The 16,077-nt window shown below is 40.8% G+C and overlaps 1 protein-coding gene across 4 annotated transcripts in view; it reads left to right on the forward strand.

The window, feature by feature from the left end:
- The first annotated feature begins 2,107 nt into the window (after window positions 1-2,107).
- Cep350 (centrosomal protein 350) overlaps window positions 2,108-16,077 on the forward strand; it is a 154,216-nt gene continuing 140,246 nt past the window's right edge. For all 4 annotated transcript variants that reach the window (XM_038348773.2, XM_038348778.2, XM_038348777.2 and 1 more), the window contains exon 1: window positions 2,108-2,450. The gene's annotated coding sequence lies outside the window, so the exon portion shown is untranslated. The remainder of the gene's footprint in view (window positions 2,451-16,077) is intronic.

The raw sequence follows: 16,077 nt of genomic DNA on the forward strand, positions 1-16,077 counted from the left end.
AAGAAAAAAAAGAAAAAAGAAGAAAAAAGAAAAAAGAAGAAAAAAAGAAAAAAAAGAAAAAAGAAAAGAAGATAAGATGTTACTTGACATAATACATGATCAAAAATGCTAGTTATTGGCTAATGGGATGGCTCAGAGAATAATGCACTTAATGCACTAGCCTAAAGCTTGGCGTTCAGGTCGCCCAAAGCCGAGTGGGTGTAGCATCCCACCTACAATCCCAACACAAGCAGAGACAGGAGTTTTCACTAGTCTTACCTTGACTGGTAGAGGCAGGGCAGGCACAACCTCTGGAAGTACTGCTTTAATCATTTGTTTAATCATTAGGAATGAGACTAATTGCTTTCCTGAAACTGGGATGAAAAGGTATAGATTTCGATGTATTTGAAAGCCAATACCTCTCAAGGGAGTAAAAAGAAGCCACAGAATGTCAAAAAGAAGAGGATTATCTAGGCATGGTAGTGCAGGTCTGTGAGATCCTAGCACTCAGGGGATGAGGCAGGATTGTGAGTTCCAGATCAATCTGGGCCACCCAGCAAGGCTTTGTCAGAGAGAGAGAGAGAGAGGGAGAGAAAGGGGACTGATGAAGAGTATAGGTTGATAGCAGAGGGGCAATGTTGCTGACACAAACAGAAATCCTTTTTCCTTTCTGTTGGGAGGTGGAAAAGTTAGTAATCTTTGGAATAAAAGAGATTCTAAACCCGTTATTGATGCTGTAATATTGGTCAAATAGTGTTTCAGAGCCCATTTCTTCCTTTAAAAAAGTGAGTATAGTTACTTGATAAGGTGATCAGATATGTCCTATAAAATAACTAGGTAGGGGAAAAGCAAAATCCCACTTTTCTTTTTATTGTATGTATGTATGTATGTATGTATGTATACTCACATGCATGTATTCTTGTGCACCTGCACACGCTATGGCTCTCCTGTGGAGGTCAGGGAATCTGCTACCGTGGTGCACCATGTGGGGTTCAGGAATGGCCGTCAGATTTGTCAAGGCTGGTGGCAAGTCTCCACTTACTAATCCATCTCACTTGCCCGGTCTCACTTATCAAATGTTTTTCTTGCCACATTTCTCATTCTTTGCAGAGGGGCATACATTTACACGTATGCAGGACTTTTGTACATTCATGTAGTTCCTGTTGAGACATGGCTTCCCTGAGGAGAGGATCAGTTTTTGCCTTCTGCTATTATTGATGTGGTCCATTTAACAAACACTTATTGAACACCTACAACGTTCTAATACTGTGCTAGGCCCTACTGGGTATATATAGAAACAGGAGCCTTTAAGACAATCGTAGCACTTTACATGAGAAATAATTACCAGGCAAAGTAGCTATCGGAGTCTAGGAAGTGAAGGAAAGTAACAAGAGCTTATGAGCAGTGAGCACCTAATGGAAGGTGGCATTATTCGCCGAAGAGGTGTCCTTTAAATTCTTGGCAGATGGTAGAATTCACCATGCAGAGACTGGAAAAAGACAAAGCTAAGAGAAAACCCGTTGAACCCAGAGGGTTTCTTAAACCACAATACCGAATGGAAAGGAAACGTAGTTTTGCTTGCTTTGGAATTTTAAGCCATCCGCGTGCGGCCACCGTGACAGCAGCAAGCAGCCGCAAAGCTGCGGTGACTCTGAACTGACTAGAGTGACGATTTATTTGGACAATCGCTGAAGCATCATCAACTCTCAGGAAGCTGCGGGTTCCCGATTTCCCGGTTCACCCTTGTCAAGTTCTCAGCGTGTTTTCGCCCGGGGTGAAACGCTCAGCCAGAAGGCCCAATTAGCGTCAAAGGGAAGGGGGTGGTCTCCTCTGCGGATAGACTTTGGCTCCTCCCGAGTCCTGCCGAGCTCCCACCGCGCCACACCAAAGATGGCTTCCTCGCGTTCCCTTGCCTCGGCTAATCTCACGCTCACCTTTCGGCCACACTCAACATGGCCCTAACCCAAGGTTGCATTCCTGTGGAACCGTCTCCGGACAGTTCTCGCGAGGTTTGGCGGGTCTCTTCCCCCCCCCCCCCGCCCTCCTCCTCTCTCTCACCCCCTCCCTCCCCGACTGCTCCCGCCCTGCCTCGCGCCGCCGCCACCGCCACTGCCGCCGGCGCCGCTCCTCCTCCGTGTCAGTTGTTGAGCTGTAATGGCGACTGGGCCGCCGCTGCCGAAGTGACTCCCGGGCGGGGGAGCGGGGCCGGACCTGCGCCGGAGAGGACTGCGGAGAACCGCAGCTCGGGAGGGGGCTCGCGGCGGGGGAGAGGAGGCCGCCTCTGCGCCTCTCCTTCCTTCCCTGCCGGCCGGCGGACCCAGGAACCGGGGCTAGGCGGGCACCCGGTGCGTCCCCGGAGCGGGGAGGCCCGGCCGGGCAGCCCTGGGGCCGGTCGGGGCGGCGTCACTGCACCCTCCGCCAGGCCCCGCGGGATGCACCGTGGGAGCCGAGGGCGGAGGCGACACTCTCAGGTGAGCTGCGGGAAGACCTGGCGGAGCCTGCGGACGCTTGATCAGCCTCGGCTGTCTCTGTCCGCGGTCCCGGGTCCCCGAGGTGGCCAGAGAGGCGGGGCGGGGCCCCCTGGCACTGCCTGGCGCCCTCCTGGGGAACCTCCCTGGGTTCCGAGACTTTTCCGGGAGGGTCATCCTGAGACCTGGGCTCCTGGACCTGCTGGTGCCCACCGAAGACCAGATTTCTTTGCTTACCTGCCCGTGTTGTCCTCACCACCCTCGCCCCTCCTCTTGTCTGCATAGAGTTAAACTACCCTCTCACCTTTGGTCTCCGAAGTGTCCCTTCTTCGTTTGAAGATGAAGCATATTTTGGGAAATTCCGGGGGACTAGCTTCAGTGTCAGGGATGACCAGTTTCTGTTCCTTTTCCTGGGTGTAATATTCTCCAAGTGGAGTATGGGGAAAACTTTGATCAGCTCCAGTACAGCAGTTGTTGAATGGAGTCTACCCGCTTATTCACAAATGTTTTGGGCGGGGAGGGGGTGACATTTAACAAGCCCTACACGTTAGAAGTTGTCACTGTCGCTCCCCTCCCCCTCTTTAAAAATGCAGGCCAATATGCTAAATCACACTTAACCAATGTCACAGATGAAGGCAGAAATTTGCCTAAATTTTAGTTTTCAAGCTATGAAGTTGCAAATAGGTATAAATTTTAATGGGTTTTTGATGTTGGAACAAATGTTTCACTTGGGGGCAAAATAGGTTGTTAGGAATTGTGGTCGGTATCCATCTGATCTCCAGGCAAGCTTTTATTTGTCAGAGCACAAACAAAATATCACGTCCACTTAATTGTTTTGCTGGTGATTCTTGTTTTGAATTTGGAGAAATCGTTAGTGTTGCCAAGTTAACCTAACCTTCTTAGCTTGTATTTTAAGAATTTTAAAGGATAGTCTATCCTAGGCCAATCTATTTACAGCTGAAAATTTTTGAGGAAGCAATGATGAAATACTGCAAACTGCTCTCCAATTAAAAAGTGTCTTAATTTAAAATACTGTTTTTTTTAAAAAAGGCAGTGTGCTGCTAATAACATGGGATTGTGACTTTGCAAGATTGTTAGACTTGTACTAGAAGTTTCCTCAAGCCTATGAAAGTGTAAGGTTTTTGGTAAACTGTTTAATGCAATAAATCTGAACTGTCATTGCATTCAACATAATATGCCTTAATCAGAATATAAATGCCTTTCTAGAATACATTGTATATGTGGATAAATGCACATGTATCTTGTCTTTTCAGAGCAGAATTTGGTGCTAATAGTGATAGTTATATTTATAAACAATTTTGTACATATATGAAAGATATTTTTCTGATTGGTGTATAGTATTATTCAAGGCCATTAATACCTATAGAAACAATCTGTGGTGTTAATATGTTTATGAATTAAAAATTTTTTAATTTTTTTCTTCTGATTGTCATTTTTTTTAAAATTCATTTTTAACACTATCATGGGCACAAGAAAGGAAGTGAAGTCCTTATATAACCACTTTAGTTTGTTAAACTGCTGTACCTTACAGTGAGAGCAAAAGAGAAGTTATCTGAAAATAACTGACCTCTTTTTTGGGGGAAGGGTGTGTGCTTCCAAATACATGAATTAGTCTTCATGCAATCTTGTAAGCAAAGTAGACAAATATTCTTATTTTGAAGTTGTAGAAATGGACACTCAAAGCCAGTTATTTATGTGGCTACTGTTCTGTAAATATTCTAGAATTAGCTATATTTTAAATTAAATATTACCTTTGATACTTTTGCTATTTGTTATTATCTCAAAATAGTTTTAAGAAATCTATCCTTCATTTTTACCTGACACTTGTTCCTTGCGTTGATTCCTGGTTTCTAAGGGCGTTAGTATTTTCATAAAATTTTATTATTAATAATAATGAATTATTATAATGAAGCATTATTCTTTATTTGAACAGTTCTTAAGATACTGTAGATAAGATCTGGGGGTGTGGCTCAGTGGTAGAGCATTTACCTAGCATGCACGAAGCTGGAAGTTCAGTCTCCAATAAGTGTAAACAACACCATCAGAACAAAACAAGAAATTTACCTGTAGTTATCATTCATTTGTTTGAATGTTCAGTTGTGTCACTTTTGATTTTCTACTCATTTTATACTCTTGATTATGTAAAACATATTTAAGACACATGGTCAGTGGTAGCATAACTATAGGGACATTTGATTTAAAAGTTAAGTGTATAGTTACATAGTTGTGATTGATTGTTACTTTTACTGTGTGGTCAGATTGAAAAATCATTTTCTTGTTGACCTTACTCCCCCCCCACCCCTGCCATACAATTCTTAGTGTTGCATGTTGGTGAAAAAAATGAAAAGATTGCAGTGTCTTTCTGCATTAATTTTGTTGTTGTTGATCATTGTTAGTCTCAGTGGAACTTCTCGTTTTACCTTTGAGTATTTTTGGGTTATTATTTGTGTTTCTCATCTGGCATGAAAGTTCTGCGGTTGCAGAGGTCCTCTGTTTGTTATTGTGTACTTAGTTCCTAGCATATACTAGAATAACAAATAAATAATAGTTGAATTCATCTCAGTCCCAGGATAATAGTTTAAAATCAAATCAAAACAAAACAAAAACCTGGTTCTTAGTTTGTAGGCACATTTTATCTTTTCTTAGGACTATGCTCCAACTATTTGTTCAAATTTTCTGGGTCTCAGGGGAATAACAGCCGCTGAGAATAAGCCACAGGTGGGTCCTGAAAACTGACTACTTTAATGATCTGCCTAGGTGCTCTGTAGTTGCTGTAATCTGAAGAAAATAGAAGCTTTAAGACCGTAACTTATGCTAGTACTATAATTATTACTTACAATAACTTTAGGTCTTTCTTAATCGCAGTACTAGGTGTCTTGAATCCTGGAGGCTTGTTAGTTTAGTGTCCTTGTTTTCTGTGTATGAAAGCTAGCATCATAACTGGAAGAAGAATCCCCTAAGCAGCTCTAGGTCTATGTTTATGTGCCAGATAATTGTCAAATCAGAACGTGATTATCATTAACCTAGCAGTGATTTTTTTGGTCACTATTAATTAAAAACACAAAATGGGTCTTACTTCTCATGTTAACTTAAAAATAAATAGCAATTAGACTATAAGTTAAAGTAGAACAACTTTCTGGGAAGAAATGTGGCATTACCTATCAAAATTTAAAGTTCATGTCATGTTTGATATAACCATTTAATGTTTGTGAGTTTTATGTTCATAAATTTTAAGCCCAACAATAAATCTATTAAGAATATTCATTTATCATGATTACAAATAAAAGGAAACAGAAATATTTAAAAATGTCCAAAATACCTGTTGGTAAGGGAAGAGTTAAAATCATAGTATATTTATGCTGTAAGATACTTCGCAGTTGTTAGCAGGTTTTAGGGAATCTATATTTACTTCGGGAGAAGCAGCTGAGCATGTCCTTCAGCACATCGGCCAGGCAGCAGACCTCGTAGGTTCACATCCTAACTGCAACATTTATACCAGCTGTGGCCATTAGCGACTTAAAAGTCATCTATAAGGTTGGTATAGTGATAGTCCTTGCCTCATGGGACTATTGCGAGAACTAAGTGAGTTAGTGTCTGTGTTCTAAGTAAGCACAGGCTGCATTTTGTAACTGCTATTCCTATTGCTATTATGTATTACTGACATGGAACAATGCTCATGATATAATATTGTTTATGAGAAATAAGTTGTACTACACTGTGTGTTGCAAGGAGAGGTATGAGTTGACTTAATAAAAAAATAAGATGGGGCCAATAAGATGACTCAGTGGGTATAGGCATTTGTTTTACCTACAAGCTTGTGTATCCCAAACCACTGTAAAACAATTGCAAGGCTGTGAAGAGTGCATCATGGTATGTTGAACTCAGATTCAGCCGCATTTGTGTGTTCTCATCCACTTGGAGATAATGGTCTCAGTTTCCTTCTACTGCATCTGCCAGGACAGTTTTCTCTTCACTAATTTGATGGGTTGATTAATATAATGCTCCATTTTATTGTACATATCAGGGAAAAGTTCTTCAGTTGACTGTATCTGAGGGGTTGTTCAGTTGATTCATGTTGAGAGTCGTCTGCTGTGGTGACTGCTGTCGAGGGTCCAGTCGATGGAGGCGGTGGGTTTGGTGAGAGAGGGCTGCTGCTGTGGGGAAGTCAGGGCAGGAACCACATAGCAGCAGCTCAGGAGGCAGGCGAAAGGGCCTCTAATGCAGATCTGGTCACCATTTTCGAGAGGTTCATAAAGGAAAAACAGTAGTGAGGGTGTGCTGGGTGGAGGGACTTTTTATTTCTTAAGATGTCATTAAGCATAACTGCTTATAGGAAATTGTTGGAGAGGGGAGATTGAACAAAAGTGCGAGGAAAATGTGGCCAATAGTGAGGATTTTTGAGAGAACCTGGGTAAATAGATCTAGAAATAATAGGTGAAGTGTTCCTATGGTAACTTTCTCCCAAAGTTACTTCTTTTATCATCGTCTTTCTCCTCCTCCTCCTCATCATCATTATCATCATCATCATTTTAGGCCGTGCATGGTGGGACACACCGTTAGTCCCATCATGTAGGAGGCAGAGGCAGATAGATCTCTGTGACTTCTAGGGCAACCTGCTCTATATTTAAGCTACCGGAGGTTATATAGTAAGAAAAAAAATTAAAATTACATTTTATTTGTGCTCATGTGTGCATGCACACACACTATATAGAAAGTATGTGGAGGCCAGAGACTAGTTTACAGCAGTCAGTCCTCTCTTCTCTAGGGTGGACCTGGAAGTCCAACTTAGGTGCTCAGGGTTGGTGGCAGATGCCTTTACCCACTGAGTCATCCGCCCTACTTGCTTGTTTTTCCATTAACTCCTCTACAAACTCTAAATTAAATGGTAACTTCAGATCTTTTTAACTATTGGTTTTGTGTGAGTCTTTGTACTTATTTTGGATAGGGACACACACTGTACCTAGGCTTTCCTGGAACTCCCTACGCAGCCCAGTTCGACCTCAAATTTGCTGCAGTCCTCCTGCCTCAGCCTTCTGAATGCTGGGATTATAGGCCAGACTACCATGTCTGGCTGCTTTGTACCCTTTTTTTAAACAGAGACCATTATGTAGCTCTGACTAGCCTGGTCTACTGTATAGACCAGGTTGGAACTGAACGTGCAGCATTCCCCCTGCCTTAGTCATCAGACTATCCAGATTACAACAGTGCACCCCCATAGTGCATAGTCTTTGTATCTTTCTTATAAGGCAGATATTTTGTTGTATTAATGACTTTTGCTGTGATAAAACACTATGAGTAATACAACTGATAGAAGAAAGGTTTTATTTAACTTACAGTTTCAGAGGGATAATAATCCATGCTGGTAGAGCGAGGTAACAGGTAGCAGGTGTCTAGAGCAGCAGCTGAGAGCTCATATCACAGGAAACTGAGAGAGCAAACTTGAAATGGTGAAGAGATTCAAGTCTTTTAAAACCTCAAAGCCTCCTGTGACATTCTTCCTCTAGCAAGGCCACACCTCCTAATCCTCCCCAAACAACTGCCAGCAGGGACCAAATATTCAGATGCTCAAGACTTAAGGAGAACAGCTCATTCAAGTCACTATATTTGGTAATGTTTGAAAATACAGACTCCTTGTTAGCTTAAGATCTTGTTTCCTGGGGCTGGAGAGATGGCTCAGAGGTTAAGAGCACTGGCTGCTCTTCCAGAGGTCCCGAGTTCAATTCCTAGCAACCACATGGTGGTGGCTCACAACCTCCTTGCCAGCAGTACATTGTATGCTTAATAAATAAATCTTTAAGAAAAAAACTTGTTTCCTATCAACAAATAAGCATTTTAAAGTATTCTCATTTATCAGCGTACATGATTTTAACCAGATTGTGCATGCGCGTGCGCGCACGTGTGTGTGTGTGTGTGTGTGTGTGTGTGTGTGTGCGCGCTTTAAGACAGTGTCTTGCTAATTTGCATTTGTGTTTAAAACAAGGTCTTGCTAACCTGCTCAGGCTTGTCTTAAACTCACTGTGTAGCCCAGGCTGGCCTTGAACTCTCAGCAGTCCTCCTAGTTCAGCTTCCCAAAGACTGGGTTTACAGTTATGCACCACCCTGCCCAGCTTAACCAGACTTTAAAAAAAAAAAATGTCATTTAGGAGTAGTTTTAAAGAAATTATATTTCCAGCTAGGTGGTGGTGGTGCATGCCTTTAATCCCAGCACTTAGAAAGCCAGAGATGGGGATCTCTGTGAGTTTGAGGCCAGCCTGGTCTAGAGAGCAAGTTCCAGGATAGCCAGGGCTGTTACAGAGAGAAACCCTGTCTTGAAAAACAAAATTACAAAACAAAGAAATCATATTTCTATTTTCTGTTGGCAAGATACCCATCCTAAGTTAACTTTTGGAAGTTGATTTTCATTTTGAATTTTTATTTACATGATATAAAATAAAATCATAATAAATAAGTGTTTTAAAAATCCCTTTTGATTTTTTTTTAACATTCTGAACAAAGCACTATTTACATATATTTTGACTTTTAAGATGCCAGTTAACCTCTTTGTAAAATAGACATTGGAATAACACTTTTGAATGGTGTGCATGTGTGTGTGTGCATGCTTAACATGCACAGTGATACATGCCTGTAAACCCAGTCATTGGGAGGCTGAAGTCGGGGGTTGCTTCATGTTCAAGGCCAGCCTGGGCGACTAGTGAGTTCAAAGTAAGCCTGAGCAAATTAACAAGACCCTGTCTTAAAACGTACAGATTCACTCCAATCTGTTTGATTAACAATGATATTCTTTTAAAAGAAGATTTATTTCTTTGATGAACATGAGCATTTTTCCTGTATGTATGTATCCATGCATGCATGTATGTATGTATGTACACCACATGTGCCTGGTACCCATGGAGGGCAGAAGAGAGAGTTGGATCCCTTGGAATTACGGACAGTTGCAGGCTGCCATGTGGATGGTGGGAACCAAACCTTGGTCTTGTGCAAAGGTAGTGAGTACTTTTGACCACTGAGCCATCTCTCCAGCCCCCACAAATGGATTCATAAATTTGAGGAAGTTAAAGAAGCTTGTACTATTTCAAGGAGGCAATGTGCCAGAAAGTCTCATGGATGGTTTCTTTTCTTTCTTTTTTTTTTTTTGATTTTTATTGAGCTCTACATTTTTCTCTGCTCCCCTCCCTGCCTCTCCCCTCCCCTTCAACCCTCTCCCAAGGTCCCCATGCTCCCAATTTACTCAGGAGATCTTGTCTTTTACTACTTCCCATGTAGATTAGATCTATGTATGTCTCTCTTAGAGTCCTCATTGTTGTCTAGGTTTTCTGGGATTGTGATTTGTGGGCTAGTTTTCTTTGCTTTTTGTTTAAACACCACTTATGAGTGAGTACATGTGATAATTGTCTTTCTGTATCTGGGTTACCTCACTTAAAATGATGTTTTCTAGCTCCATCATGGATGTTTCCTTAAAGAAGTGTCAAGGATATAAAAAAGGAGTGACTGACATTGAATTCTTTAAAAGCACCAGTATGGGGCTGGTGCTTAGCATGTTTGAACCCACCGGTCCAATCCCTAGCACTTCTCTCTACCAAAGAGAGCCACAACTACGGTTATGTTGCAGCCCCTGAAGGATCTCTCTTTCTTCTTCAACTTTAAATTTTGGGCAGTTTTCTTCAACAATATGGGATTTTGGAGGAGTGGTTGAGATAGCTAGCATCTTGCTGTACTATTGCAGGCTAGCCTCCAGCTCATAATTCCCCTGCTTGTGTTTCAGGAATGCTGGGATTATGGGTAAGAGCCACCACATTTGACTATGTTTTGGTTTCTTAGACTTTGTCATGTTATTTGCTGCCTAGGACGGGTCTACATATTTTTTCCTGTTTTCTAGAAAGCTCTTTTTTTTTTTTTTGGTTTTTTCGAGACAGGGTTTCCCAGTAGTTTCAAGAGCCTGTCCTGGAACTAGCTCTTGTAGACCAGGCTGGCCTCGAACTCAGATCTGCCTGCCTCTGCCTCCCGAGTGCTGGGATTAAAGGTATGCGACACCACCGCACGGCCTAGAAAGCTCTTTTTTGATTTTAGTAACTCTTATCCATCCTTTTAAGTCCTAGCTTAAATGACAGTTTTATATTTCTTAGGTTAGATGAGTTCTTTCTGTGATAAGCTCTTATAGAAGCTGTGTTTTTCCATATCATTCCATTTGCAATATATATTTGGAATAACCTTTTGAATTTCTTAAAGGCAGGAAGCTCCTCTCTTCTTTTTACTGCATACATCTATTGCTTAGCTGTATTCCTGTTTACTATATGCGTGACACTCACCAGACACTGCTAAATGAATGGATGGCATGGGTTTACGCTGACAAAAACCACTTTCATGACTGTGGAAGATAACTGGAGTAGCAATGGGGACCAAAGGAATTTGTTAAAACACTTTACCCACCCTGGATAGGAGGAGAGAATGAAGGACTTTATCTGTAGAAATTTATGAGGAAGTCCTGCCCTTTGGGAAAAACTTAGTAACAGCTGAAGTACATAGAGCAATTTCCAAAGAAGTTAAAGTGCAGTGAAGTTACTAGATCAGAAATTTAAAGGACAGTTTGATTTAGGTAGACCAACAAGGTAACATGATGAGATTGGGGGGGGGGGCAGAGGAATTATATATTTATGTTCTAGAGGGTGGCAGTTTCAGTGTTATAAGAGGCATTATAGAAATTAGAGGCTTTCAAAACATTGAGCGAGGTCTGGATTTAATTTACTGTTCTGGTACTTATTAGCTGAATGACCTTGAAGTAGTTTTGTAGTCTGCCTGATTTCATCTTAATAGGCAAAACGGGTATTTGGATACTTGCCTGATAGCTGATGGAGATTAGAATCCCTTGCCCAATAGAAAGAACAAATTCATAGTGCCTGGGGCTGTTAACTGTCCACATAGTCACATCCCATAGTGTTAAAGGTCTACAATTGAAGGAATGTTGCTAAGTTTTTATTTGGAAGCCACATGTTCTGATTAGCTCTTACAAATGAAGCTCTCTTTTAAATACAATAATCAGTTTTTTTCTAAAGTTCAAAGAGTAGAACTGAAGATAGTCTCTAGAGCTATACTGCTTAAAGCTGGCTATGTATCAGGATCCCTGTAAACCAGAGTTCTTAGGCCTCAGACTGCTGATTCAGAATCTGTTGCCCTAGAGCTTGCCAGCTGCCCAGAAGAAGGCATTATGTGGCTGATCTGAAACTGACTTGCGGTGAGAATAATAGGGTGTATTTATGGAGGACAGGGCTTGGGGTATAGATCAGTGACAGGGCTCTTGTCTGGCATGTGTAAACTCAAAGTTGAAAGCCAATCATTGGTGCATCTATTCTTATTTACTCCCAGCACTAACAAGATAGAAGCAGGTGGATCTTTGTGAGTTGGAGGCCAGCTAGGTCTACATATTGATTTCCAGGACTGCTAGAGCCATATAGTGAGACTCTGTCTCAAACAAACAAACAAACAAACAAACAAACAAACAAGAACCTGGGTTTGATTACTAATACCACTGAGACCAAAATTAGCTACAGAGGAATCATAATGATGGTAAAGTATTTATCCAAAGGGCATTTATTTATTTATTTATTTATTTAATGGGTAAAAAAGTGTGTGTGTGTATGTGTGTAATCCTCAGTGCAAATATATGTATCATATGTGTGTAGGATCCTCCATAGATCAGAAGAAGTTGACAGACCCTTGGAACTGGAGTTACAGATGGTTGTGAGCTATACACGGGAGGTTTCTGTTTCATCTGGTTCCACAGCCATTCAGTCCTAAAGAAATATACAGAGGCATATTAATTATAAACTGTTTGGCCTATTAGCTCAGGCTTATTACTAACTAGGTCTTACAACTTAAATTAACCCATAATTTTTATCTATGTTTAGCCATGTGGCTTGGTACCTTTTCTCAGTAAGGCATTCTCATCTTGTTTCCTCTGCGTCTGGCTGGTGACTGCATCTCTCTTCCTTTTCTCTTCTCAGAATTCTCTGAGAATACTTTCTGCCTGGCTACTGGCCAATCAGTGTTTTATGAAACTAATGTGAGTGACAAATGTTTACAGTACACAAGAGCATTATCCCACAGCAGTGAGCCTCCTAATGTGGGTGCTGGGAACCATACTTCAGGCCTCTGTAAGAGCAGTGAGCTCTCTCCTAACTGCCCCTGGTTATTCTATTCTGTTCTTCTATTCTATCCTATTCTATCCTATCCTATTCTATTCTATTTTATTTTCTATTCTCTATTCTATTCTATTTATTTAGGATTTTCAAGACAGGGTTTCTCTGTGTAGCTTTGGTGCCTGTCCTGGAACTCTCTCTGTAGACCAGGCTGGCCTTGAATTCACAGAGATCGTCTTGTTTCTGCCTCTCACGTGATGGGATTAAAGGTGTGTGCCACCACCAGGATCTATTTATTTTAAAAATAACATTAGTTTGTGTGTGAGTACATGTATGTGCTTGACATCATAGCCTAGGAGTCAGTCTTTGCTGAATTGGTAGCTAGGAGAAATGTCTTTTTTCTCTGAATAGTTTCTATTGTTCACTGAGTCTAGATGGTTATGTCTTATTGCTCTAGTGTAACTGCTCATTGCCTTATGATCAGAGTTAATAAATTAGTCTTCAATATAATTTACACTTATTATTTATTACTTCTCCTTCTCCTACTTTGATGTTTTGTGTTGTACATGTTTGCATATGTATGAACACAAGTGTGTCTGTATGTGTGTGTCTGTCTGTATGTGAGTTTACATACATTTCTTCTGTTTTAGCTTAATTTATAACTAGTCTTTTCTTTGGTGATAGCAATAGCATAAACTTTTCCCACCAGTCCTCAAATTTATTGAACATTAATGATTAATCATTTTACCATATGACTCCATTATTTTTGTGATACTATTACGTTCAGGTTATTATATGGGTGACGACCTTTATCTTCTTTCCCTTGTTATTAAAAGCATGGTCAGTTATATTTTTCTGTTTGTGCTTTATAGTTTGCTTTACCATAGAGTATAATAGGCTTACATACACAATAGTGTGAGAATTCTTGTTCCCTACTTTTCTTTTACCACCTCTGGTTTAGTAGGCTAGCAATGTACACGTGTTTGCCTTTCTCAGAAGCGGTTTTCCAAAAGACTTTACTTATGTATATATGGTCATGTTTCCCACTTCTGTTGACCTATTCTTACTTTGATTTTTCCATTTGTCCTTCGACTGGCAGTGTTTTTTTTAAAGAAAAAAACAAAAGAAGACATTTATTTTTTGATAATTTCATAATGAGTATTGTATTTACATAATTTTCATCCCATTCTTTCCTCTTCCCACCTCACCCTCTCCTGTTTCCACCTCCTCCTATGTCCTTCCACTTCCTCTCAAATTCATAACCTCTTTTTAAATTGTTGCTGTATGTATTTCTGTATGTATGTATAAATGCAATGTTCTCAGTCTCTTTAGTGGTACTCTTATGCGTATGTTTAGGAATGATCACTTGGGATTGGATAACCTATCAGGAGACTTGTCCTTGAAAAAGACTGATTCTCCCTCTCTTGGCAGCCTTTAGTTGCCTGTAGTTTTTCATCTAGAGGTGGGAGCTTGTGAGATAGCTCTTAACCAAGTTGGAATGTCAACAAAGAAATGTCTTTTCTGCTTTAAAGCCTATGGAGCACAGCAGTGACGGACAAGATAGACTCAAGAGTAACCAAGTTGGACTTAAGGCCTATTTAGTAGGTGGGCTTCATTACTGGTCCAATAAATATAGCTCTGCCTGTGGGTAGCAAGGGCATGACCTCTAGAGGACAACCTACCACTGCCACTTCCCTAAACCCATGAAGTTTCCAACTGGATTCTGAATATCTGTCCAGATCTCAGAGAGGATTTAGGCAAGTTATAATAGCACTCGGGAAATAGCTGAAGCTATGGAAGCTATGAAGAGAGTATTGGGCTGGGGAGCTGGCTCAGTTGATAAAGTGCTTGCCATGCAAACATGAAGACCTGAGTTAGAGCTCCAGAACCTATATTAAAAGCCAGGCATTGTGTGTGCATGTAATCCTGGCTTCAGGGAGGTGGAAGTAGGGTTCTGGAGCTTGCTGCCATGTACCCTAGATGAGTAAATGAGCTCCAGGATCAGTGACTGACTTCGTCTCAAAAAATAAGGCAGACACCACCTTTGACTTCTGCTCTCCATGTGCATATGCACCCACAAACACACACACAGACATATACGTGCACACAGACATGCACGTGCACGCATACACACACAGACACAGATGTATACATAGACATATACACACGTGCCATGAAAATGTGTTGTGTTTTCCTGGGAAGAAGGAGCTAGAAAAGAAGAGGTCTTAGTGATAGAACTTTTGGAAATGTTACCACTGAAGTACTGGACTGTGGTAGAGTACTTCAGTTTTGATATATGTACATTCAGTTTTGATATATGCACCCCTTCATTATTCAAGAAGTAAGGAAACAGGAGAGGTATGTGTACTAAATTTAGGAGTAGTGTGAGTTTCAAGATCCAAGTTTGAAACTGTAAATGTTAAAGTACTGTTGTAATACCATCACATGGAAGAGGACATTGAAAGTATGTTTCTTAGCCTTTTCTAGACAGATACATTTTAAACAATGTTTAAGTAAGTCTTTAAGTTCATTTATTTTATGTCTATGAGTATTGCTTGCATTATATCTGTGCACTACATATGTGCCTGTTGATGGCAAAAATTAAAAGAGGGCATCTGATCCCTGGATCAGGAGTTATAGATGGTTATGAGCCACCATGTAGGTGCTGGGAATCAAACCCAGGTCCTCTATAAGTGCAAGTGCTCTTAACTGCTGAGCCACATCTTCACCCCTTTTAAATATTTCTAAGACGCTCATAAAAAATAAACTCATAAATCAGGAAAAAGTAATTTTGAAAAGATTGTTGCCCTGGTTTTGGGTTTGGAAAACAGACATAAAAAAGTGATGTAGCTGGGTGGCAGTGGCGCACGCTTGTAATGCTAGTACTCAGGAGGCAGAGGCCGGTGGATCTCTGTGAGTTCAAGGCCAGCCTGGTCTACAAGAGCTAGTTCCAGGGCAAGCTCCAAAGCTACAGAGAAACCTGGTTTCGGGAAAAAAAAAGGAAAAAAGTGATGTAAATACAATATAATATGCATGAAAACAACAATTGAATGCATAACTTGGAACTAACTGGACACATCCATGAAATTGGTATCCAAATCAATAAATGACTGTACATAATTGACCAGCCCCTAAGTCAGTTTGGGGAGCTGAACTCAGTCATCTGTCTCTCCGTCACTCCAAGGTGATAATTAGCCTCACTGCAGCACCACTGAAACTTTAGTTTGTGTTGTACGGTGAGTGCTAGGATTACATGACATATATGTTATTTCTGGTGTTCCTTATGTAATAGAGTTGTGATCCTACACTACATTGTTTTATGGGCTATCATTAATTCATTCTCATTAATAGCAAATATGTCATTAAAGTATGATAAATTGGTATATGCAGTGTTACATAATTGTTTTACTAGATAGTATGGCACAAATTCTAATTGTTCTAATTAAAAACCTGGAGTCAGATATTAGGGGGTGAAA

The sequence above is a fragment of the Arvicola amphibius genome, chromosome 12, assembly GCF_903992535.2.
Source record: "Arvicola amphibius chromosome 12, mArvAmp1.2, whole genome shotgun sequence".
NCBI classification, from domain to species: Eukaryota; Metazoa; Chordata; class Mammalia; order Rodentia; family Cricetidae; genus Arvicola; species Arvicola amphibius.